At 44.5% G+C, this 27,253-nt stretch overlaps 1 long non-coding RNA gene across 1 annotated transcript in view; it reads right to left on the reverse strand.

The window, feature by feature from the left end:
* The window catches only part of LOC142441327 (uncharacterized), a 30,589-nt gene extending 25,219 nt beyond the window's left edge, over positions 1 to 5,370 (reverse strand). The window contains exon 1 of the long non-coding RNA XR_012782899.1: positions 5,258 to 5,370. This is a non-coding gene — a long non-coding RNA (uncharacterized LOC142441327). The remainder of the gene's footprint in view (positions 1 to 5,257) is intronic.
* Between the last annotated feature and the right edge of the window lie 21,883 nt (positions 5,371 to 27,253).

Below are 27,253 nucleotides of genomic sequence, written 5' to 3' on the forward strand. Positions count from 1 at the left end.
GACAATGTGCCTGCTCATGCAGCCATCTCAGTGTGCCAGGTTTTAGCAAAACCCAGCATGTCTATCTTGCTCCATGCACCTTACTCATCTGACCTTGCTCCACGAATGACTTATTTTTGTTTCTGAGAATGAAGAGAGACATGAAAGGACAGCAATTTGATGACATAGAAGCAGTCAAGAAAAAATGAGGGAGGTGCTGTCAGCCATTCAAACAGATGAATTTCAAAAGTGTTTCCAAGAATGCAATCGCAGATTTGACAAATGCATTAAGTGTAATAGAGAGTATTTTGAAGTTGATAAGGTTGTTTAGTGAAAAAAACTAAACACATAGCTTTGGGGGGAAATCTGTTTGTTCTTCGGGTACCCCTTCGTATATGTCATTCATCCTTCTTCATCTAAATTTAATTGCTGTCACAGAAGAATCTTTTCTCCATTACGGTAAAGATCTAGAAGGCTGGGGAGCTCATGGGGGTGACACTTAAGTGGGACATAAATGTACCAGCCAGGATTTGAGTTGCTATTATGGTGTGAATTTTGTCCTCTCCAAAATGTTTACTGTGAATCCTAACCCAGGCCTGATGGCATAGTGGACTAAAAATTGGGCTTCTAACCATAAGATCAGCAGTTCTAAGCCACCAGACTACTCCATGGGTGGAACTTGAGGCTGCCTGCTCCCATATATTTGCTGTCTTGGAGACTCAAAGGGGCGTTCTACTCTGTCCTATAGGATGGAGTTAGAGTGGACTCAATGGCAATGAGATTTTCCTTCCAACCCACCCCAATCCCTATGTTTATTAACCATTTGGAGAATGCTTGTTATGCTAATGAGACATTATAGGGTGTGTCTTAAATTATTCTCATTTGAGATATAAAAGGGATTAAACAATCAAGAAGGCAAGCGGAGTTAGGGATGGGAGATGCCATGCCACATAAACAACATCAACGAGCCAAGGACCTTCCCCCAGAGCTGAGCTCTGATTTGGAAGTTTCACCCTCCCCAGCTGTGCTTTGTTAAAACTGCCCACGTGTGGTTTATCGGCCATGCAGCTGTCGCTAAGCTGTAGCCTTAGCTAAAGCAGACCAGATCTGCTTTTGTTAACTGGATTGACTGGATTGGCAGAATTAGGAAGTGCAGAGACCCAGGGTTCCCTGCTGTCTATTTAAGATTCCAGACCTGCAGATTCCAAACAGCCACGAGATGGCGACTCTCTAGTGTGCCTGCTAGGCCTTCCTTGCTGAGCCCTGACTTTCGGCATGATCTGCATCTTCTAGTTAATAATTGTCGGCATCCTGATATTACAGATACTGCCCTCTGTAGAGGTGACAATGGACAGATCAGAGTCCCGTGCAAGTAGCAAATTCACAAGAACCTGCCAAATCTCTCACGATGCCTCCCCCACCTCCCTGATTAAAAATAAACAAAAGCATAAAAACTTTCTTTAAAAAAAAATACAAACAATTCTCATGTTTTTGAGCTACATGGTCATATTTAGCATTTAGATATGAGTGCCTGTGAAGGAAAACCAAAACAAAACTGGGAGGTTGTTTGATAGCTGTTCTCCTCCCATTGAAATGGTGTTGTTAGCTGCTGTGGCGTGATCTCGCCAGCCTCCTCCACCCCACCCCCTGCCTCCGACTCAGGGCAGATCTGTGTGTGGAGAACTGTCCCATAGGGTGTGTTACTTACATAATCTGTCATTAATTCGACACTTAAAAGTGAAGGGGTGGAGTTTAGCCTGTCAATCAGGTCACAGGTTGATGACCTCACTTTGAGGCGCTAAGGGATGCGTAGCTTGCTGAAGGCAGGACACTCACTCACTCCCTGTGAGACATACCTGCGGACAAGGCACATGGAGCTACACTAGAGCCCTGGAGCTGAAGGCGCCACATGCCAGCGCTGAGATGCTCCCACTGCTACAGGATCCATAAGACTTTCCACCCACTGGCTTGTGACCTTCTTGCACTCGCCGTCATTGCATGTGAGTCTAAAGAGGAATTTATAGATTGGTAGCGAACATATGGGCTAATATTGAACTTATGGATTGATCTGGACTGGGATGGGATATTTTCTCATCAAATATTCAATTTTTCTTTTATAGAAAGCTCTTTAAAAAAATCATTTTATGGGGGGCTCGTACAACTCTTATCACAATCCATCCATCCATTGTGTCAAGCACATTTGTGCATTTGTTGCCATCATTTTCAAAACATTTTGTCCCTACTTTAGTCCTTGGTATCAACTCCTCATTTTCTCCCTCCATCCCCACCATCCCTCTCTCATGAACTCTTGATAATTTATAAATTATTATTGTTTTTTCAGGTCTTACATGGATAGATGTATCCCTTCACCCACTTTTCTGTTGTCTAGCCCCCCTGAGAGGGGGGTTATATATAGATCGTTGTGATCAGTTTCCCCTTTCTCCCCCCACCTTCCCTTTACCCTCCTGGTATGGTTACTCTCAATATTGGTCCTGAGGGGTTTATCTGTCCTGGGTTCCCTGTGTTTCCAGTTCTTATCTGTACCCATGTACATGATCTAGTCTAGCCAGATTTGTAAGGTAGAATTGAAGTCATGATAGTGGGGGGTAGTGGTGGTGGAGGAAGCATTAAAGAACTAGAGGAAAGTTATAGTTTCAACAGTGCTATTCTGCATCTTGACTGGTGCATCTCTTCCTTGTGACCCTTCTCTAAGGGGATGTCCAGTTGCTTACAGTTGGGCTTTGTTTCTCCACTCCGCATTCCCCCTCATTCACAATGATATGATTTTTTGTTCTGGGTCTTTGATGCCTGATACCTGATCCTATCAACACCTTGTGATCACACAGGTGTGTGCGCTTCATTCACGTGGCCTTTGTTGCTTCTTAGCTAGATGACTGCTTGTTTATCTTCAAGCCTTTAAGACCCCAGGTGTTATATCTTTTGATAGCCGGGCACCATCAGCTTTCTTCACCACATTTCCTTATTCATCCATTTTGTCTTCAGCAATAGTGTCTGGAAGGTGATAAAGGTCTTTCTTATACACATATGAGTGTCTACAAATTTGTTTCTCTAGTGTACCCAGACTGACACAGGTTGTGTTGTTATTTTTTTAAATAATATTTTATTGACATATTCACACAATTCAATAGATCTATTCACATACAATTCTATTGTTCAGTCCCCGTAGGGTTTTCTTGACTGCAATATTTATGAAACCGGCCTCTCAGGATTTTCTTCTGCAGCACCACTGGGGCGGACTTGAGCTGCCCAACTTTGAGGCAGTAGCCAACTGAGGCTCCTCTTTGGAAAAGTAATGATGTTCAGAGTGTCCCTGAAAATACCCATGCACACATATACCCACTCTCTCTCCTTCTACAACAGGCCTGGCAGCTGGTGCCACAGCCCACAGCGCCGCCTGTGCCTAAGCAAGGGGAAACCAAGACTCCTGGTCCCATCACACCTGCTGTGGGATGTGGACGTTGGTTACGTAGATTCCCAGTCATCTCCTTGCCTTTCCTATTCCCACTCCCCTACTTTCCATCTTTCTTTAGCTCCTCTCCCTTCTTTCCTTCCATGGAGCAGGACTCAGAAGCAGTTACAAAGTTAAGGGATGAGAAGAAAGAACCTGGCTTTCTCTCTCTCCTCTTTCTTTCTTTCTGTACCACGGGCCCCATATCCCTCCCCTTGACTCTTATTTTGAAATTGGCCTTCTGAGTTTTGACATTCCCATTGTTGGAATCAACTTCCTCAAGTGATTCTGTGCGGGGCAGTGCAGACGATCCCCCAGGCTTCCTTCCTCAACGCATTCAGAGTCTGGACAATTGGAAAATTCTCACCCCACTCTGACCCGTGAAACCATGGGCCCTATATGGTTCTCCAGAGCCCTCTTGGCTCCCTTTGGGGTGATGCCACAGCCTTTATCTTACACCCTGAAGTGTGAGGGCATAGGGAGAGAAGGGCCAGGAGGAGGTAGGGAGAGCTAGGCCGGTGACAGAGGGTCAGCAGCTTGGTCACTGAGGTCAGACTGGACTGCCTCCAGTCCTGGGCGCTTTCTTCCTCCTCCTCCTTCTCCCTCTCCCCACTCAGGGATCACCCCTGGGACCTGCTGCGGCCTCTCGGTGGTCCAAGGTGGGTGGACCCCACCGCCAATGCTGCCGGATGACAGCGAGTTTGGTTTGGTTTCTGGTCTTTTAAGCAGATCAGGAGAGACCCGCAGGTTTAGTCACAATGCGAGCTTGCTCACTCTGGATCTCTGCTAGTTTCTTCAGAGAACGCTTTTTTTTCTTCCCTGTTTATGACTTTTTTCTTTCTGTTTGTGACTTTCCACGTGAGCTTTCTTTCTTTTAAAAAAAAATCATTTTATTGGGGGCTCGTGCAACTCTTATCACAATCTGTAATCCATCGTTTGTGTCAAGCACATTTGTACATTTGGTGCCCTCATCATTCTCAAAACATGTTCTTTCTACTTGAGCCCCTGGTATCAACTCCTCATTTTACTCCTCCCTTCCCTCCCTCATCAACCCTTGATCATTTATAAATTATTATTATTTTGTCATGTCTTACACTGTCCTATGTCTCCCTTCAGCCACTTTTCCGTTGCCTATCCCCCAGGGAGGAGGTCACATGTAGATCCTTGTAATTGGTTCCCCTTTTCCAACACACCCTCCCTCCATCCTCCTGGTATCTCTACTCACACCACTGGTCCTGAAGGGATCATCCACCCTGGATTCCCTGTGTTTTCAGTTCCTATCTGTACCAGTGTACATCCTCTGGTCTAGCCAGACTTGCAAGGTAGAATTGGGATCATGATAGCGAGGGTGGAGGAAGCATTTAGGAACTAGAGGAAAGTTGTATGTTTCATCGTTGCTACATTGCACCCTGACTGGCTCGTCTCCTCCCCGGTGTCCAGTTACCTACAGATGGACGTTAGGTCCCCACTCTGTACTCCCCCTCATTCACAATGATTTGATTTTTTGTTGTTTGATGCCTGATACCTCATCCCTTCGACACCTTCCACGTTAGCTTTAAGATGACTTATTTTTTCCCTACGTCAGGCAGGGATAGACGCTCAAACGAACCCGGGGATTTACCAAAATGCCTTGCTGTTGTTGACTCTGACTCGCCCTCTCTCACCTTCTCAGAGGTGATTCCACTCCAAGCGACCCTCTTGCAGGGTTTGAGAGGGTCAGTCTTTATAGGGGCCAGAGACCTTATCTTTCGCATGCAGAGCGCCTGGTGGCCTTGAACCGCCCACCTTGCAGTTATCAGCAGCGCCTACCTTGCAGTTAGCAGCAGCAGCCCAACGCTCAACCCACTACGCCGCCGGGGGGGCTCCTTCTCGAAGGAAATAAAAGCACGAAAGACGGGCATTGAATCCATTCTGAGGCATAGAGGGTGGCAAAGGAAATGCGTGTCACGAAATCCGGTTTTAAGAAGAGGATTCAGTGAGGCTGTTCCTCCTCAAGGCCACCAGAGAGCGCCAGTGAGCCAAGGCTTGCGGAATCCCAGCCCTTCACACAGTGCTGAACCCGAGAGGAAACACAGGGTCCAGGCAGATGCAGAGCGCAAGTCGGCGTCCGCCAGACAAAGAAGCACATTATACGCGGGACGCTGGAGTCTCACAACAATTAGTAGTTCCACTTAAATTTCCCATCCAATGTCATTGGCTAGAGGAGTCATCAGGGAAGATATTTAATTCTCCCTTCTCCCTGCTTTGGTGGGAACCTTCTTGCCTCAGGAGACAGTTGTTAGCATTTTGTGAGCATCTTAAGCTGCGTGGGAAGTGCTTAGGTGTCCAGCGCTACCTACAGCAGGGGGAGAGAGGCCACGGCGGGTGGTCAGAAACCTGTGGAATTGAATTTGACTTAAGTACATAGAGGATCGGGCATCTTTTGTACCTGAAATGATGTGGAGTATCTAATAATACTGGGGTTTACCATCTCTAAATGTTTCCCATGAAACCCCCACATCCATGCATGACCTCATTTCGTGATGACCACGATGGAGGCAGGGTTCCCAGCCCTCCAATTCCTAAAGAGGACTCAGCTCTGAAAAGTGGAGAGTCAGGACCAGTCCATTTTCAGCAAACCACCCAACCCACAGTAAACGGGAGATTTCTTCAGAAAACAATCCCCTGCCAATCACAGCCAGCTAAGACATCAAGTCAGATAGACATTGACTGGAATTGTCAAGTCAAGGAGTAAAAGACAATTCAGTTATTTTTTAAACCTGTTAACTTAAAATTCATTGAGAAGAAAATCACTTAAAAATGAAAATAAAAGACAAAGCTATTAAAAAAAAACCAAACCAAATTAAGCCATACAAAAACTGTGATCTTTTTCAACACTTTATTATAGAACAAAATTTTTACCTAATAATTATCAGGGTACTCTTCTCCCCAACCATTCACTGTTCCTCTCTGTGGACTAGTTTAGGAATTACATATAATCTCCTCCCTAGGGGATGGACAACAGAAAAGTGGGTGAAGGGAGACATTAGACAGTGTAAGATATGACAAAATAGTAATAATTTGTAAATTATCAAGGGTTCATGAGGGAGGGAGGATGGGGAGCTGATACCAAGGGCTTAAGCACAAAGTAAATGTTTTGAGAATGATGATGGCAATAAATGTACAAATGTGATTGACACAATGGATGTATGTGTGGATTCTCATAAGAGTGGTACAAGCCCCCAATTAAATTATTTTTTAAAAAGATTTTTAAAGTACTAAATAAATAATACATAAAAACAAAACAAAAAAAGAAAAAATTCAAAAGCCAGTGCAAAGAGACCATTCGGACATGCATTTTCCATCCTTATTGTGATTTTTTGCACTACACTCTGTTTTCCAGTCATGTTACCGCCTCATTTGCCAAACAGGTATGAACTTTGGAATTCCTTTTGTTTCTCACTCTCCGGAGGAAAAAGGAAGTTCTCTCTGCAAAGGGATGCTGTAATGCTGACTTGCTTGCATCCCTGTAATAGGGTGGCTGGCATTTCTCTGACCTCCTAGTAGAATAATTATGTACTCTCGTTTCCAAGCAACAGAAAGGCCATGCAGGAGGAGAGAGTTCTGAGTGAGTGCCAGCTGCCTCCGGAAGAACTTCCCCCAGGGGCAACCACTGCCAAGGGCCAGTCTTCTGAGCCTTCCTGCCCTGTGGCTAACCCTCGCTGTTCAAGCAACACCCTGTGCAGAACTCAGTAAACATCACCAAGCTAGTCCGGGTGCTTCTCCCTTGTATAGGTATATGCAGAGAGCACCACGCCCTCACAATAATGCAATGATCACAGGACCAGCAGTCATAGACGTTTTTGTGGAAAACGCTCTCACAATCTGTGAAGGGCAACAAGCCAAAAACATATTCGGACCTAAACATGCTGTCAGGAGACTGGTCCCAGACACTTCCCAAAGGAAGATCTCAAAATTCTCAAAAGGTACAAACAAACAGCACAGCAATGAATGATTTTATTCTGCTTCTAAATTTTGACAAGTAAAACATCCTAAATTTTCATTATTGTTTTTGTTTTTGAATTGTGGCAAGCTAGATATAAAATGAAACAGAAACCAGGAGCTCTGGTGGAAGAGTGATTGCTCATTGAGCTTCTCACCACAAGGTCAGTGGTTCAAAGCCACCATCCTCTCCAGGGGAGAAGGATGAGACTGTCTACTTCCGTTAGGACGTAAGGCTCAGAAACCCAAAGGGCCAGTCCTAGCCTGCTGCTATGAGTTTTACTTCACTTGGTGGCAGTGAGTTTGTATTTTGAGTTTGGCAGGATTCTAATGGGACACAGGGGCCACCTGGAACATGTCTTTCTGCCATTGGCTTCTTCCCGCTGTCCTGACATAAATCTTGAATGTGTGAACATGAGTGTCCAAGACACACTCATTCCCTCATGGGAGCTAGGCTGTAATGGGCTGGCCAGGAGCCAGCTGCCTTCGAGTCCGTTTTAATTCACGGTGACCCAGGAGTGTGAGAGGAGGGAGGCGCTTCGTAGCATTTCCAGTGGCTGGTGGCTTGGGAAGGAGGTCGCCAGGCCTTCCTTCTGAGGCACTCCTGGGTGAAATAAAGCAGCCCTAACCTAGGCAGAATCGGAGATGTGACTCTGAGATGCTGGGATGAAGTCCAACATACTCCTGCCCTCTGTGCTTTGAAATGCTCTCATTGGGCCACAGATCTCAATGCTAGGCCGTCAGAACCCAAGACCAGTTAGCATGCAAGACCTGAGCAGGGAATGCACTGGCTTGATCGCCACGCCCATCGACATGGCGGAAGAGATCACTTCCCTGACAGCAAGGATGGGGAACGTCACTTTCATTAATCTGATTGACACCCACTTCAGAACGATCATGGAACATTCAAGATGGTTTCTGTCTGGTTGACACACACAGAGCCAGCCACACCAATCCCTGAAGACATGGGTTCTTCTAAAACTTTGGTGAAAGTGACCTTAGACACACTCTGTGATGGGGCAGCGCATGCTACCGATCGATCATGCCTTAAGCAACATGCGGAGTGCAAGGCGATTTGAAAGAGACACCCGGAAAGAGGTTTGAAGTGGTATTCTAGGAAGTCTTTGGGTAGCGAAAAGTTAATGTGCTCAGCTGCTAACCTAAAGGGTGAAGGTTTGAGTCTACACATAAGGTCCTCAGAAGAAAGGCCTGGTGATTGATTTCTGAAAAACCAGCTATGGAAACCACATTGGAGGGGGTTGCAACGAGTCCAAGTTAACTCGATGGCAACTGACGTAACTGGCCTGCTCTCTGCTGGTCATCCTGCGACGTCAAATGATGACAACAATGCTACACTGCCCCTCATTTCTACACTCCAGCAAATTCCAACTGCTGTTCTCATTGGGCTATCAGACTTTGAAAACGGACAGCCTTGTAACAGTGTTTTCCTTTATCAAATTATGCAGAGTACTTTCCCCAAAGGCAATACTATTCATGCCTGTGAGAAGTCAAAACCCTGCTCTCACTCATCATTTCCCTCAGTGAATATCTCTTGAAATTCAAAGATGAAGTAGACACTCCTCTGCCATCAAGAACCTCACAACTTAGTGGAGATGCTGTCAGTCCTGGATCCAATGATGGAGGGTGGGGCTGGGTGTGGAAGCAAAGAAGGGGACAGGGTTAGAATGCAATAGAACCATCCTTGGAGTAAGCATTTCTCCATGGGCTCAGAGTTAGCCTGCTCTACCAGAGTCAAAACCAAGTTTAAATCATGGGTAGTGAGAAATTTCTCTTTTTACTTTCTTGCTCTTCTCTAATCTCATCTCTCACTCATATGCCCATCATCTATCTTGAATTTCTAATAGATTCCACCTAGGAAGGCCTCGGCAGCACAGTCCCGATATATGGTCTCAAATCTGGGCAGCAGCCAACTTAGAGACCTGGTGGTAGAGAACCAACTTTTGAACTCATCTGGCAGTGAGTGAGGGTAGACAGGAGGCTTGACAAAGTATAGACAAGTTCTGCAGTTGGCTAGAAACTCTCAACTTGCTTTTTCTAGAAATTTAATCCTTGAGTCTTAGGCAAGGAAGGCTTAGAGAGGAGGGGTGGGGAGAGAGAGAGATATCAAATTTTTTAAGTTTGATACGTCTTTTTTATGCCAGTCCCCTAAGTTAGTGAGTTGCTTAAAACACCCAGTGATAGAACCCAGTGTTCCAGAAGTCGACTGGGCAATGAAAAAGGAACACGGAAGATGAGCTGCTGTGTTTGTGCCGTGGTGCTGGGGAAGAACGCCGACTCTCTGGGGACTGCCAGAAGAATGTACACAGCAGCTGAAGAAGAAATAAAAACGAGAATGATGAAAATAAAGCAAGACTGCTTCTTAGACACTAGGACAGCTTCTCCTACTTTGGACATGCCATCAAGAGCGATCAATTGCTAGCAACAGACATGAGGTGTAGCAGAGTAGACGATCAGAGAAAATGAAGGAGCCGCTCAATGAGGTGAGTTAACACAATCGCTACAACCGCGGACCCAAGCGTGCTAATTCTCCATTGCCTCCTCCCGCGCACGTGAAGGTCGGACATTGATCAAGGAAGACCGATGAAGAATCAATGTTTTGGAATCATTGGGCTGGTGATGAACATTGAAAGCATGGATGACCAAAGGAACCAACACACCTGTCTTGGAAGAAGTATAGCCAGATGGGCACAAGGATAGCCTTAGGGGCTAAGACAGCAAGACTTCTTTCGGGAAGAAGACTACTTTGGGAATATTGTCAGGAGAGACCAGTTCCCTGGAGAAGGACATCATGCTTGGTAAAGTGGATGGGCAGTGAAGAAGAGAAAGACCTTCGACGAGATGGATTGAAAGTGGCTGCAATAATGGGCCCAAACAAACCATTCTGAGGATGGTGCAGGACCAGGCAGTGTTTCCTTCTGTTTTACAAGGGTTGCTAGGAGGCAGAGCCAACGCTATGGTACCTAGCAACAATCATAGCGGAGCCAACGCTATGGTACCAAACCTCAAACCTACCGAGGATGATGCAGATGACATAGGACCATGAGTAGTTGGACACGGAGGCGCGGAACAGAGATAGAATTAGTCAGGAATGGGAAGTTGAGAAAGATTTTACCGAGGCAGGGAAAGAACTTCCAGGAGGTAAGGGATGGCAGAGAAGGACGGGCATCTTGAGCCCCTGGGTAGGTTCTGAGACCCAGCGAGTTAGGTCAGGGAACTCACGCCTGGCAGTGAGGTAGTGGGACATACATAGGGCTTGATGTAAGGACCTAGTTGTAGGGTCTGATGTTGTAGTTGTAGGGTCGGAGTGAGGATATGGTTGCAGATCAGCTTCCTGGGACAATGAGGGAAGGGGCTGTACAGACCCAGCCCAGAGAGAGAACCTCCTGGGAATGCTGGAGGCGGGGAATGCACAGTCCAGCTCTGGCCTTGAGAGGCAGGGGTAGGAGGGGGTTGGGTGGGGGGGAGGCACACAGTCCAGCAGGCTCTTTCCAGAGACCTGGGAGAGGTGGCTGCATGGTCTGGACCCGGCTCAAACAGACCAGGCATGGTTTCTTTCTGTTGAGAGAAGGTCATTGTGAATTGGAGCCAACTCATTGGTAACTAACAGCAACACTAAGCGCCAACCCCCCTATTTATTCTACAAAATTTATTAAGGCTGGACGGTATCTGCAGCCTATATATTTTATGCCACTCTTTCTTTTGTTCCGACCAGCTGAATAATTTGGGGTGTGTAAAGTGCCATTACAAAAGGTGGTTGTTTGAAACCTTTTGGGGATTGGCTACACACTAGGTTTTTCAATTCCAAGGAAATTGCTTGTTCTATGCAAAATATGCTTTACCATTCACTTCTCCACGTGGCCATCACTGGTCTGACACAGCTGCCTTTCACATTTGACATACAATATGTAAATGTGAGCCCACAACCCAAACCCGTTTTCTAAGATTGAGGCCGTTAATATTTTTCTTTGGGGATTGTCACATCATTTAGGCTGAGAATTACTGTCAACTTTCTTGCTGCTTGGCAGGAGTTAACTGAGATTTTTCTTGCATTTGTTGAAATGAAATATTGCAGTAGAGACCATTTTCTAGAAATACGCCTGCATTTTAAAATCATTATCTTTAACTATTGGCATAAAAAGTGGTTGATGGGGCAGTATTCAAATCAAGTCCTGGGTGCACAGGTTAAACATCCTTCCATTGTTCGGGAGCTTAGTAACTCTGTCTATTTTAGAATGCTTTAGTTCAGTGTAATTACTACAGTTTGTAAAGGAGTTACAGTGTAATTACCACGTAGTTTATTTCATAGTAACTATGTAATTAAGTTGTCTCACTTCCCTAAAGGGAAACTACTATAATTCTAATACAAACGGTTTAGATGCTAGTTGTCTTGACCGTACTTTAAAATATAGACTATATTTTTAATTCCTTTCTTCATTTTCTTCCTTCTTCTCCTAAAACAATGTATCGAGTTCAATTCATTACTTTTTTACTGTCGTAGACCCTAAGAAAGGTAAAATGACTAAAGTTCCATTGGACAGCACAGAAGAAGCAAGACATCATTTGGGATTAAAAGCTAATAACAATGGGGGTGTAATTATCCACAGAAATGTAGAGTGGTTCGGGGTCTCTAAAAACTCTCTTGAGATCTATCTGAAATCAGATCGTGAACCCCAAAGAAGGCAGACGCGTTCATATTTGCTTTCCATTATCTTAGAATTGACTTTTAGCTCTGCGGAAAGCCCTTTGCATTTTCTGTTGTGAAGGTAAAGCAAACTAACTCCATGCGCCATTGAGTTGATTTGGACTCACAATGATTCCATGCTTGTTGAGGAGAATTACTCCATTGGATTGTCAATGGAGGCTTTTCAGAAGGCGGTCTCTAGGTCTTCTGATATACCTTTGGCTGAACTTGAACCTCCCACCTTGTGGCTAACCGTCAAATAGGTTAACTATTTGTACCACCCAGAGACTCCTTTCTAGTAAGGAGACAGACAATGAACAAGTGGAGGAGCAGACTTGCATTCCAGGTGCAGAAGTGGCTAAGTTCCACAAGGAAATGGGGAGATGCGATGAGAATCTCAGAAAGTGACATTTGAATTAGTAGCATCACTCAGCAGTCAGAGAGTGAAGCAGAATCAAAAGTCAGTGTGGGAGGGGGTGTGCAAAAGGCAGTGACCCTGAGTGAAGCCGTGGAGAACACGAATGGGTTCCATGGGGTCCGAGTATGGGGGACATCCCAGAGAGCGTGGGATCTTATCGTTGGGTGGGGGTTATCATTTGTTTGTTTTCATATGGTGGGCCAGGGACTCGTGAAAAGAGTCTGTGTAGGGAAAAGACAAGAGCTGAGGGATTCCTTTGTTTGTTTTTAAAATCTCTTTGACTGCCGTGTCAAACACGGACTATAGGGGAGGGCGAAGAGGAAGTTAATGAGGTGGCTGTATCATATGGGGAGAGATTAATGATGGTGGGGTTGGGGTGGTTCCTGTGGCAGCTGAACAAAGTAGTTCACTTTTTAAGACGTTCTGAATATAAATCCAGTAGACAATGTTGCCTAGTTGAATGTTCAAGATCACCTGTACATGATAAGATGCAAATATGCCTAGGATGTTGGTTTGAACAGTCAGAAGAATGGATCAGAGGTGGGGAAGGCTTTTAGAGTAGCAGGATTGGAATTCTTGATCCAAGGCTTATCTTTGAGCATGCTGAGATTATCTGTATGCTGATATGTTGTCACTTTACAGATCTTGACTAGATAGTTGGGCATGTGAGTCTATATTACAGGATGTATTGTGCTCATAATATAAATGTGGACATCACTGGTGTGTGGAGACAGATAGAGTGATTATACTGAATAAGCTCACTAACAGAGTGTGTGTAAGAAAAGAGGTCTGAGGACTAAGCCCATGGCACATGTTGGCCAGAAGAGGAGAAGCTGATGCAGATAGGATAGGACAAAAACTAAGAAGTCAAGAAACATTGACCAAGTCAAATGAACCAATAAGTAAGGGGATGTGAGAGAACTGCACGCTAGACTTGAGAAAAACACTGTCATTTTTTTTCTTTTCTTTTTTTATTACTTCACTTCACTCTAGTTTTATTTGAATTTTCACATGTATTTTTGGAGACACTGTCATTCTTGACAAAGCATGTCAAAGCAGTTGTGGAGAACAAGAACCTTAGTGGAGGAGGCTCCACAGCCTGGCGGGTGAGGGTGCTGGGAGCCAACGTAAATCGCTATTTGGGGGAATGGTGGGGTTGAATTATATCCCTCAAGATATGAATTGAACTCTTAGGCCCCTGTACCTGAGATCCTGTCTTGCTTGGAAATGGGAGTGTTCTTTGTTGTGTTAATGATGGCATCCTCAAGTCTGGTGGGTCCTAAACCTAATCCCTTCTGAGTTATACAAGGAGCATTAGAATTTCATAAAGGGAAGAGACACAAATATAGACAAGACACAAGAAGACAGCCACACAAGGAGCTGACAACATCTACAAGCCTGACAACCCCAAGGATTACCAGAAGCTGCTAGAAGCTGATCCAGACAAAGATGTGTCTCATCACCCACCCCATACACCAGCCACTACTAGTTTACTGAACAGAGAGAAAATAAATTTTTGTTCGTTATGCATTTGTAAATTCTCTTACAGCAATCATAGGCAATCAAGCAGGGGAGTTTCCAACAAACAAGAATGGGGAGAGAGTGTTTAGGGAGGAAGGGGTGGGACAGGCGTTTCGAAGCAAGCATATAGTCACAGGGCTATATATATATTTAAACTTTTTAAAATTGTAAAACTGTAGGTAATAAGACATTGGTGATTTCAACATTTTTCATATGTACAATTCAATGAGCCAATTACACAATCATGCTGTGTAGTCATCACCGATATTCATTGCATATTGATCATCCTGAGGGAGCTTTCTTAAGTAAAGAGCTACTACAGCGTGCTTATCAGTTACACTAGTGGCTCAATGGGGAAGGAAGGACTGATGACCTATGAGAGTGACATGCTGACCTCTAGGAGGAGGGAAGAGACACATTGTGGAGAGGAGAGAGGAGGTAGAAGGAGCGATGTTTTAAGGAGGAAGGCAGAGCATGTGGGACAGATGCAGGGTAGGAAGGGGCTGAAGCTGGGAAAGAGAACAGGGAAAAGAGCTAAGAAAGGCAAAACTCCTGGAGAATCACAGAGGAAGATCGCAGCTGCGCCATCCAGCCTCCTGGTCTCCCGCCCCACGGCGCTTCTCCTATTTCAAGAGTTTCTTATCGCCAAATTTGGTATCCTCAGTCTTCCTGCTCCTTGTGTCTGCCTCTTTCTCCACATTTCCCAGCCAGTAGTACTTTTTAAAAATAACAATTAAAAAATATAAATCTGGTCAAAATATACACTGCAAGGGATATACCATTTGGACAAAGCTTCTATCTGTCCAATTCAGTGACATCGTTACATTCTTCAAATTGTGTAACAATTCTCACCAGCCTTTTCCAAATTATTTCATCACCATCAACGTTTTCTGGAAAAGTCTGTTTTGAACAAACAATGGAATAATTAGTAAAATATGCCAGCTAGTAGTACTTTAAAAATAATTTTACTGGGTGCTCTCACCGATATTGTAACACTTCATAATTTCATTAGATCAAGCATAATTGTACAATTGCTGCCAACATCATTTTCAAAACATATTTCTTTCTTCTTGAACTCCTTGATATCAACCTCCTTTTATCCCCTCCTACACCTGCTCTATGCCCCAGGAACACTGATATATTATTGTTATTGTTTTCTTATATGTTACTGTTATTGTGTTTTGCTGTATCATACTTCAGCCAATGTATCTCTTCACCTGTAACTCTGTTGTTTGTTCCCCTCACGTGGGGTTATGCAGTAATCATTTCTATCAGTTCCCCCTTCCATCCCTTCTTCCACCCCTCTCTTCCCTCACCTTCAGGGAATCATTACTCCCATAGCCAGTACTACTTTTAAATTATTCCTCCAAAATGCCCATACTCTATTTGGTCTTGGCCAACATGCTTCATTACTGGATTAAGAATTCATCTTTGTTGTCAGCAGAGTACTAGCATCCAAAGATGTTAATGTCTAAATCCTCAGAATCTGTGACTAGCTTATATTATGGCAGAATAGACTTTGCAGGGGAGATCAAATTAAAGATCTTAAGATGGAAGATTGTGATGGATTATCCATGTGGGCCTAATGTAATAACAATGTTACTTTTAAGATAGAGTCATAAAAAACTCTACCAAGCACAGAAAAGAATGACCACTCTACTCAAACCACTCCAGAGTACAGAAAGAACGGAAACTCACCCTCAGTGCTGTTGTGTCAATTCTGGCTCATAGCAGCCCCTTATCCTCACAAATTCACGGTAAGAAATGAGTATAAGCCTGGTATCAAAGCCAGGCAAATATATCATTACAAAAGAAAATTACATATCAGAATTCCTCATGAACATAGATACAAAAATTCTCAACAAAATCCTAACTTGTAGAATTCAGCAACATATTAAAAAACAAACAAAAACAAGTGAAAAGCAACAACAAAAACCCGTCATAATCAAGGGCATTCACACTAGGGATGCCAGGATAGTTGAACATTAGAAAAACTATCAATGAAATTAACACTAGAACACGAAAGAAAAACATGATCATATCAACTGAGGTAGAAAATGTATTCGACAAAATCCAAAACTCATTCCTTTTAAAAAATCAAGTAGCAATTGAACAGAAATTGCTCACCATAATAGAGAACATACATAAAAAACCAACAGCAAACTCTCAATGGAGAAACCTTGAAAGCATCCCCTTATGAACAGAAACCACACAAGGATACACGTTTTCACCACTCCCATTCAATACTATGTAGTAATTCCTAACCAGCGATAAGGCAAGAAAAAGAAATTAAGGACATATAAATTGGCAAAGAAGAAGTAAATCTACTTATTTCCAGATAATATGATCCTATACATAGAAAATCCCAGACTCAGCAAGAAAATTATTGCAATTGAGGGAAAGATTCAGTGATGTGGAAAGGAACAAATTCAACATACAAAAATCAGTTCTATTTCTTTACACTAACAGAGCTATGCAAAGGGAAAATGGAGAACAATATCATTTACAATAGCCACTCCAGAGATGAAATACTTACAAATAAATCTAATCAGTGAAACAAAAGATCTGCAGAAAGAAAAGTACAAAACACTACTGTAAGAGCTCAAAAGCAACCTACACAAATGGAAGAACATACCATGTTCATGGACAGGAAGACAACATTGTGAAAATGTCAATGCTACCCAAAACAATCTCAATCAAATCCAATGTAGTCCTCTAAAGGGATGAGAAACTAATCACAAGGGGAAGAGACCCAGGATAAGCAAAACCCTGCTGAAGAAGGAAACAAGGTAGGAGGCCGCCTCCTCCCACTGCACAGCCATTGTAGGCGAGCCACAATGGTGATAGTACAAAAATATACAGATAGAGGATAATGGAACTGAATTGAGGACGCAGGTAAATGTAACTCCGTCCACTTATAAATCGCTGGTAATTGAGAAAAGGTTGAAGTATATTAAATGAGGACGAGAGGGTCTAACAAGTGGTGCTGGAAAAAATATAGTATCTACTTGCAAAAAAAATGAAACAGAACCCATAATTTGCATTCTTGATAAAAACCTAAAAAACAAAACCTCAAGATGAATCAAGACCGAAACATAAAGTTTAGAACAATAAAGATCATCCATGAAAAAATAGAGAAACACTCAGACACCTTAATAAGTGGCATAAATATGCTAATGAGCATACTTTAAAATATAAGATGATTTATATTAGTAAAAATATAAACCAGACGATTGTGACCTCCTTAAATTTTGACATTGATGGGCATTAACAGATTTCACCAAAGCAGTAAAAACAGAACCCACAGTCTGTGGTAAAAACTGACAGAGACTTATTGGGCTAGGGTGTGATCTTGAAATTTTACAGATAATTTCAAACCTCAACAAGAAAAAGACAAATAGTGTGATTTTAAAATGCACAGGGGACATGGACAGACACTTCACCAAGAAAATATTCAGCCAGCCAACAAATTTATCAAGAAATGTTTGTGATCTCCTTGTTGTTGGTAGGTGCCATTGACTCAGTTCTTACCCACACTGACCCTAAGCACAAGAGAACAAAGCACCACCTGGTCCGTGGCCATCCTCACATTGTTTCCATTCCTGACCCCATTGTTGCAGCCACTGTGCTATTTTATCTTCTCTTTTTCACTGCCCCTCCACTTTTCCAAACACGATGTCCTTCTCCAGGGACTGGTCTCTCCTGGCAACATGTCTGGAGTATGTTAAATGAAGTCTTGCCATCCTTGCCTCTAAGGAGCACTCAGGCCCGACTCCTTCCAGGACAGATCTGTTTTTCCATTTACCAGTACTTTCGATAGTCTTCTCCAGCACCACAATTTAAATGCACCAATTCTTCTTCCATCTTCCTTATTCAGGGTCCAACTTTTACATGCAGATTAAGAAATTAAAAAACCATAGTTTGGGTCAGGTGCGCCTTAGTCCACACAGGAACACACTGGCTTTTCGACACTCTACACGGTCCCGTGCGGCAGATCTTCTCAATGCAATGCGTCCTTTGTCCACTTGACTGGCTTCCATGTTCCTTGGCGGTGGATCCAAGCAAGACAAAATCCTTGACAATTTCACATTTTCCCCCATTTATTATGATGTTACCTCTTGGTTCCATTGTCCGGATTTTGGTCTTCTTTCTTTGAGTTCTTCTCCAGGGACCCGTCTCTTGATAATATGTCCAAAGGACATGGGACAAAGTCTCCCAATCCTCGCCTCTAAGGAGCATTCTGGCTGAGCTTCTTCCAAGATAGATCTGCTTGTTCTGTGGCACACCATATTCTTTCTTTTCTGGTTGTTTCTTTATCGAGAGGGTTGGGGCGCACCAGGGAATGTCCATTTTAATCTTCCTGGGCTGGTTTCTTAATTTTTTTCTATTTCGTAGTGCTGTTGCTCTTGCTGCTAGCAGCCGCCTCCTCGGGTCCACTGCTGGCGGGCTCCCCCTTCGCGGGAGCTTCTTCTTTTTCTTTGGGATGCTCCCGCCATTTGCTGCCTCCCGAGGGTCACATGCAGGCTCCTTTCTGGGGAGAGGTTTCAGTTTCTTCCTCTTGGGGAGAGGCGCCCCTTCTGGGTCACTGCTGACCAGCTCCTCCTTAGATCTCTTCTTGGGTTTGGGGATCTCAGAGAGAGCTGGGTCTTCAAATCCATTTTCCTGCGGAGCCTCCTGGGCCCTCTGCTTGTTCTTCTTTTTGGGCCTTTCCCCGTTGGTCTCCTGCTCAGGGCCCGCACACTCCTCAGGAGCACTGCTGTTTTCCTGAGACGCAAGGGCAAGGGCAGCCAACCGCTTCTTTTCATTTTTCAAGCGTTTCTTCTCCCGCTTCTCCGGCTTCCTAGTCATCTCCTTAGCGGCCTCCTCCGCCTTAACCATTGCCTCCTTCATCACGTCCTGTTTCTTCCGAGGGACACCCCCACCCCCCAGCTCGTAGAAGGAGAGTCGCTCCTCGACCTGCTCGCGAAGCTTTTTCCCAAATACACTTGTGGGCACCCCAGAGAAACAATCGATCCGAGAGGTGATGGGCAGTCCGTATTCTTCATGCCACCGTAGTTCAAGCCCATCTCTCTGTTCAATGTCCACCCTTCACATGCAAACGAGGCAACTGAAAAGATCATGGTTTGGGTCAGGTTGCTCCTCAACGCTTTTAAATGGTCTTGTGCAGAAGACTTACCTAATTCAACGCATAGTTAAATCTCCTCACTGCTGCTTCCATGAGTATTGATTGTGGATCTAAGTAAGAAGGTTGTTTCATCTGCATATCACAGGTAGCTCTTTTCCCCCCCCATAGGTAGCTCTTACGCCATGTTCCAGCCCTGATGCTATCCTTCCTTATTCAATGTTTAACTTTCACATGCATATAACACAATTGAAAACAACATGGCTTGGGTCGGGCACATCTTAGTCCTCAAAGTAACACCCTTGCTTTCCAATACTCCACAGAGGTCTTGTGCAGCAGATTTATCCAATGCAACGTGTTGTTTGATGTCTTGACTGCTGCTTCCATGAGCATTGATTGACTCCAAACAAGATTAAATCCTTGATAATTTCAATCTTTTCTCCATTTACCATGATGCCACCTATTTATATTGAGTTTCAATCCACACTGAAAGCCGCAAATCTGGATCTTCATCAGCAAGTGCTTCAAGTCCTCTTTCAGCAAGCACGGTTGTGTCATCGGGACATCACATGTTGTTAATCAGCCTTCCTCCAATCCTGATGTCACATTCTTCTTCAGACAATCCAGCTTCTCTGATGATTTGCTCAGCATGAAAGCTGAACAAGTATGGTGTGTGGATACAACCTTGAGGCAAACTTTTCCTGAGTTTAAACTGTGCATTATTCTCTAGTTTTGTTCACACAAGAGGTGGAAGGATCTGTAAACTCTGAAATATAGGTGGCTTCTAGAAATTGGAAAAGGCAAAGTCATATATTCTCCTTAGAACTTCTCAGAGAAACACAGCCCTTTTGACACCTTGCTTTTAGGCATGTAAGACTCATTTTGAAATTCCAATGTACATAACCCTAAAAAGATATATTCGTATAATTTTAAGTAACTAAAAGATGAAGCTTTCAACTTTCGTGAAGAGCTTTCGTGGGTTGTCCTTGGCAACCCCCAAGGACAGCCCGACCTTGTCCTATAGGGTAGCTATGAGTCAGAATTCACTCGATGGCAGTGAGTTTGGGATCCTGGCTTCTTCGTTTAAGAAGCTCTGGTGGCATAAGAAGGATCCCTGGTGACATAGAGAGTTACATATTGGGCGGCTAACTGCAAGATTAGTCCTTCAAACCCATCAGCTGCTCCACGGAAGAAAGATAAGGCTGTGTGCTCCTGCTTTACTCTTTCCTGTAAGGACACAATGAGTTGGAATAAAGTCGGTGGCAGGGAGTTGATATTAAAAGAAAAATAAAGTGACAGCAATTTATTATAACAGCAACGGGAGATAAACACATCTTTCATGAGGATTTACCAGATCTGAGCCAATGGCTTTGGAAGCCGGTTCCCTATGCGTGTGATGCACTGATATGTGCAAGGGCATCAGGACCACTGACACCACTCGTCAGCATCCGTTGCACCAGAGGCCAGTCATGCGGCATTGACAATTCACACTATAAAGCCTTCGTTCCAGTAGTCTGGGGGGCATAATGGAGGTGGTGATGGTTCCTACCCTGAGGTTTGCCCCTTAGATCTAAGTATCAAGATCCTTATGCTTCTGCCACCTTCCACAAACAGGTCTGTGGAATCCACCATATTGGCTCATGCTTCTGAATATAGATCAAAGGCCGTTAGCAGGTGAGCCTGCCTACTTCATTGAGAACGGTCGACCTGAGCATGGAGCTCTTTTCTTTCTTTCCATCTATAACCTTGGGATTTCTCCAAGATCACATGAAGTTTCCATTAAGAGAGTCTATGCTATTGCTATCATGCTTAAAGTCATTTAAGCTGTTGTCATTCTTCCCTATTGCTTTTGCTATTAAAATGGATATGTTAATTTTCTACACGTGTACCCTGGGACAATTCTGTGATGGGTGCAATTTGAGGAATCCTGGATACTTGTGAATTGTAATAATCAGAGAGAGAGAGAGCTCTGAATATCAGGGCCGGGGAGTCAATGGGATGTTCCCAAAAGACCAGGAGTGAGCATTTAGTTTTCTGTTCTTTGAACCTCCCCCCGCCCCACCATATGCTTTGTGCTTAAAACTAGGAAAAGCATATTCTTCTACTTTCAAGCCAAAGATGTAAAATGAAAACTAAAATACAGCCCGGTCTGCTCCACAGTTGGAAGGTCAGTCTCTATCGAAGCTTTGCTAAGTGTTTATGAAATGACTATAGAGTATGTTTTATTTATGTCCTGACTTTATACCAAAAGAAACAAAATCTGTAAGCATCTGAGTTGGGTTACATTCTTCAGCCTCAAAGGTCCACATCAGTGGCCCTCATTGTGGTTGGTCTGAGGCAGGCTCAGGTGCAGGTTATGAAGAATGGGCGCTTCCAGGAGAGCAGCCTCTTTTGTCTGTGGGTATGGGAGTCCCCAAGGGGAGCCTCTGGCCAAGAACGTGCTGGTGAGTCCCACCTGCTAAGAAGACTGAACAGGCTTCTCCACCACAATCATGGGGGTAGCGTCTGCAGAGAGTAAAGACTCCATGAGTCAGGCAGTCACTACCGAGCACTCTCTGATACAAACAACAACAACAACAAAAAAAACCCAGCAACCAAAATACCCCCAAACAACATCAAACTGACTGCTATTGACTTGATACCAACTCATAAGACCCCTATAGGAGAAGATAGAACTGCTGTTGTGAGTTTCTCAGACAATAAGTCATTAGTGGAATAGGAATCTTTGTCTTTCTGCAGACGAATGATTGGTGGTTTTGAACTGTTGACTCCTTGGATGGTAGCTCCATGTATAACCATTACTCCACCAGGGCTCCTTGCTCTCTAATATGGGCATCATTTAAATCACCTTTCACACACATACCCAAGTAGGGAAATTATCCACCAGGGTGTCCACCAGATTCCTGTGATGGGTTGAAAAGTGTCCCTGTAAGGTCTCTCTCTCCTGGCTAGATTTCAGCATCGGTCCTTGGCTCCGCACGAGAAAGATTTCACGCCGAAGCCTGGCTCGTGATCCAAGTGAATTTAATGAGAGTTAAAAGAAGCTTCAGGTTTTATGCGGCACCCATAGGATTTCTTTGACCATGCGGCCTGGCAGAAGACTGCTCAGGGTCATGCAAAGATCTCTCCCCCAAGTTTCCTCTGAAACAAGACGACCAGACCAGCCAAGACAAGCCCCTCTCCCCCTCGGTTCCTGCCTTTTCAAGGGTTCCCGGGGGAGGCGTGGTGAACAACCCCAGGTCGCTCCCATTGGCAGAATTGCAGTCACCTGGCCCAGGTGGGCTGCTCCAGGTGTAATGCTCATCTCCGCCCACCGGCGGGAAAATCCAGCTTTGTCCTATGCTGGCTCTCCTGGGCATGCGTCAATGGACTTCCCATCCCTGATGCTAGCTACCTAACATCCCTTAGAAACCTCTGTTGGAATCCTAACCTATGGGTCTGTGGATGGAATCCTCTTTGGAGGTAAGGAATGCTTTGTTATGCTAATGAGATTCTATCATTGTAGGCTGTGTTCTAAACCTAATTACCTCTGAGTTACAAGGAACTGCATAGTTACAGAGAAAAGTAAGCACCAATTGACAGGGGAGAAGGGTGGGGAGAATAGAAGGGCAGGGTAAAGATAGTTGAAGGTCACCAAGAGGTTACAGACCTGAAAGAAACAAGGATTTTTCTCTCAGTGTGGACAAGAGAGAGAGCCTGTGCCTGAAGCCGGTGTCCTGCATCCTGACTTTCAGCCTTTTGTACTGTGAGGGGGGGTGGGGTGGTGGGGGTGGTGTGTGTGTGTGTGTGTGTGTGTTTAAAGCCATCCATCGTTTGCCGTGTTTTTGGTACAACAGCACTAGGAGATTAGGTCCCCCCTTCACTAGATTGTTTCTATGTTGAGCTTCCCACTAGGTTTCAAGCTCCCTCAGAGCCGAGTCAGTATCTATTTGGCAACCACTCCCAGGATGCACTGCAATGCCTGGATCAGAGTTGGTGCTTAGTTAGTGACAAATGAATGATATGAATGAATGAATGAGGAGGATTCACTAAAGCGGGGGTTGGTAAATTATATCACTTGAATCAAAATCCACCCTTAGCCTATTTTTGTCCATAAAAATTTATTGGCACACAACTACACTCATTTGCTTACATGGTCGCTTAGACAGCTTTCCTGGGTTACAATGGCAGAGTAGAGTAGGTGCAACTGTCTGGCCCCCAAAACTGATATAGCTAGCTAGCGAGATAGATAGATAGATAGATAGATAGATAGATAGATAGATAGATAGGGATAGATACATAGATATATACTCTCTGGCACTTTACAGCTTAAAAAAAATTCATGCCTTAAAGCAACTATATCATTTCTAGGCAATTATTTCTTATAGCAAATTATAATACTGTATTGAGAGTCTCTTGAAATTTTCTTACTCTATTATTCGAAGTCATCAGAAACCACCTATGCATACCCATTGCTGTCAAGTCCACTTCCATTCATGAGAACCCTGTAGGCCATAGTAGAACTGCCCCTTAGTCTGGAAATTTCTCCTGAAGCAGACTGCCTCAGTTTTCTCCTGCAAAGGGTTGGTGGATTTGAACCAGCAACCTTTCTGGTAGGAGCCAAATGCAGAACCACTGTGCCATCAGGGTTCTTTAAGGCCAGTGTAAACCAAAAAAATCAGTCCAAAATTGAGAATGAACATCAACTGTTATCTTTACTCCTGAAGAAGATGAAGCTATCGGATTAGTCTCAGAAACCCAGTATAGGGTCACTTTGGGTGAGCATGGATGGGCTGGCAATGGGGTGGGGTGGTAGTTACATAATCTGGTGTCAATTTGGGACTTGAGAGGATTAAGAGTGAAGGGGTGGAGTCTAGTCTGTCAATTGGGTCGCAGCCGATGAAGCCTCTATGTGGGTATGGCCCTCTCCTGAGGATTCTGGGAACTCTGGTATTTCTCTCTGAGGCGGAGACACACACTCTCCCTCTCTGTTCATTCTCTTGGAGATGCTCTACTAACAAGCCACATGGCAATACACAGATAGACCCTGTGCTTTGGGAACTGGAGAAGCCACGTGGAGACCCCTGCCAGCACTGGGATGCTTACAATGTCATGGATCCACAGACTTTCTACCCACTGGCCTGTGATTGTCCTGCAGTCAGAGTTATTGCATGTGTTTCGTGAGTCTGAAGAGGATTTTATAGATTGGTATCGGACATATGGGCTAATATCGGACTTATGGACTTGGACTGGACTGGGTTGGGATGCTTTCTTAATATACAATTACCCTTTATATAAAGCCCTCTCTTATACAAATATGAGTTTCTATGGATTTGTTTCTCTAGTCTACCCAGACCAACACAAGTGGGTTATGCTTATGCAGGGGCACACTATCCTTATGGAACTCTGGTGGCACAAATATTTAAGCACTTGACTGTTAACTGAAAAGATGACTCTCCGAACTCCACTGGTGCCTCTGTAGGAGAGAGGTTAGCAATCTGCTTCCATAATGATTATAGTCCAGGAAATTCTCTGGAGCAGTTTACATTGCCCCACATGGATTCACACTGAGCAGACGTGGATTCGAAGGTACCTGATTGTAATCAAGACTATCTTAGAATCTGATGAGCTAGTCTTATGCAGAAGGCGCTAAACATGGTCTTATCCTGAATTATCTCCATGTAAACATGCGAAGGACCGTGTACTCCCAAATACTTTGTGACTATTAAAGACATTAATTTATACTTCGTATTTCAAACAAATTGCTTTTCTCTCAACATGAGTCTGAGACCAGATATGATGGTGAAATAGTTGTTTTGAAAGGTATCTGTGTATAATTCAGAAGATGGTGGTGAGGGGCTATCATGAACGTGAGGAAGACAGCAGTTACGTTGGAGCTGGTACTCGTCGGAGGGTGGAGGGTCTTGGTGGTTTCTGAGAGTCGGGACCTTAGCGAGGAAGGGCATCTTACTGGGTGCCTGGAAGCAAAGTAGGAAAGAGCACCGGCACAAGACTGCAGGAGAGGCAAAGACATGTTCTTCCCGGCCTGGAGTTCCCGATGGTGTCCTGGGCACTGCATTGAGATGCTAACCACAAAAGCAGTGATTTGAAACCGCCAGCCTCTCCTCAGGAGAAAAGACGAGGTTATCTATCCCCATAAAAAAGCACAGCCGTGGAAACTCACAGAGGCTGGTCTACTGCCCTACGGGGTTGCTGTGAGTAGAATCAACTTGCTGACTGGGAGACTAGAAGTACATGCAGGGGGCAAATATCTACTGGACTTGATGACTCATCACAAGAGCGCAGGTTTGAATCAACCCAGAGGCACCTTGAAAGAAAGGCCTAGCCTTCTGGTTTAGGCAGCCAGTCATTGGAAATCCCACGAAGCACCATTCTCCTCTGACACCCACAGTGCCGTCATCATTTGGAGCCAACTTGATGGTGGCTGGTTTAGTTAACATGTGCCCTGGGCCACACTATACACCAGATCTGTCGTCTAGCCTGGCATCTCTATCTGATCCTGGGATGCCCAACCAAGTGTAACTTTGCACCTGAGGGGACAATGCCATATCTGAAAGCACGTTGTGTTGTGAAAACTGAGAGGAGGTTGCTTCTGTTGGTATGTAATGTCAGAATCTCAGGGTCCTAGCATGCATATGGCACTCGCCCCAACAAGAAATCATGTGCCACCAGGTGTCAGTGGTGCTGAGCCTGTGAACCTCAGACCTGCTCCTTGGCACATGCCACACTTTCTCTGAGGTTATGACAGATGCTGTGAGAGAAGCCAGGCAGGGAACGGTAGATGCTTGGCTGAGGCCTAGCCCACATTTTTGCCTAGAAGATCACAAAGTAATTAGATGGGGCAACCGCATTCTGTTTGGGAAGAATAGGAAGAATTATCTTGTCATCATAGGGCAATTATCCTGTGAATATTTTGGCAGCACGCTATGTTTTGCTATGTAATTGCAATTAACATGTAAGTGATCGGGTACTTCTGGTGTGTGTCATTCCTGCTCTAAAAAAAAAAAACCCAACATATGACTCAGGCTGAGGTGGCAGCAACTCACGTGTGACATTTGCCTAAGAGAAGAGCTGGCACAGGAGTCACCAATATCCTTGGCTTCGTACCCAGGCCCCCAACGCTCGTACGGCGTGTTCTTAGGTTAATTTCAGTTTAGAGAGGAGAGAGCAGGCCTGGGAAGTGATAAAAATTATGCTACGAGTGATAAGATGGATATCTGATTTTCCTTAGGAACACTTTCAGGGTTTAGCTTGCTTCCCCCCACCCCCTTTTTTAAAGGCCAGCATATTCTTAATGGCAGAGGCCATCCTTTCTCCTTAGAAGAGTATCTTAAATGTATTTTTCTGCCTTATACCTTTAAATGGTCTGATGTGAATTCTTTTGGTTAGAAATGTCAAATCTTCCTGTACTGTTAGAATTCGTTGGCGTGCGCATTGGTCATTTTGTGGGTGGCTACCATGGAGTGGGCACGGGACTCCTGGGCATCCTTTCACACTGGGAGGAGAGGCTGCCAGGTGCAGCTCCATTGTTATGCTCATTCCAACACTGGATCATGGTGAGGCACAGGCTTTTCCTAGCCTGCTTTTAGGAATTGGGTACCTAGGCCTTTCCTCCTAGTCCGTCTGCATCTGGAAGATCTGCTGAAACCTGCTCAACACGCGCCTCCACTGACAGATGGGTGGTGGGTGCATATGGGTGCATTGTTTGGGAATCGAACCCCATCTCCCTCCTGGAAGGTGAGAATCCAACTACTGCACCATCACTGCCACCTTTAAGGGTTTAAAACCCCCCATCAAACCATATCCACTGCACTGAATGGATTCTGTCTCAGAGTGATTCTCTGTGATAGAGTCGCACTGCCCCCATGGGTGACTTGCTATGGGGCAGAGTCCCATCCTTCTCCTGTGAACTGGCTGGTAGCATCCAACTGCTGGCCCTTTGGTTCCTGGACCTATCTATAATCCATTATTCTACCTTTCATGATTAGCTCAGCTATATTTCTGCAGTAGGATGCTTAGTGAAATGATCATCTTTACTCTGAATTTTCATTTGTGATCTGT

The sequence above is a fragment of the Tenrec ecaudatus genome, chromosome 2 (genome assembly GCF_050624435.1).
Source record: "Tenrec ecaudatus isolate mTenEca1 chromosome 2, mTenEca1.hap1, whole genome shotgun sequence".
In the NCBI taxonomy this organism is placed as follows: Eukaryota; Metazoa; Chordata; class Mammalia; order Afrosoricida; family Tenrecidae; genus Tenrec; species Tenrec ecaudatus.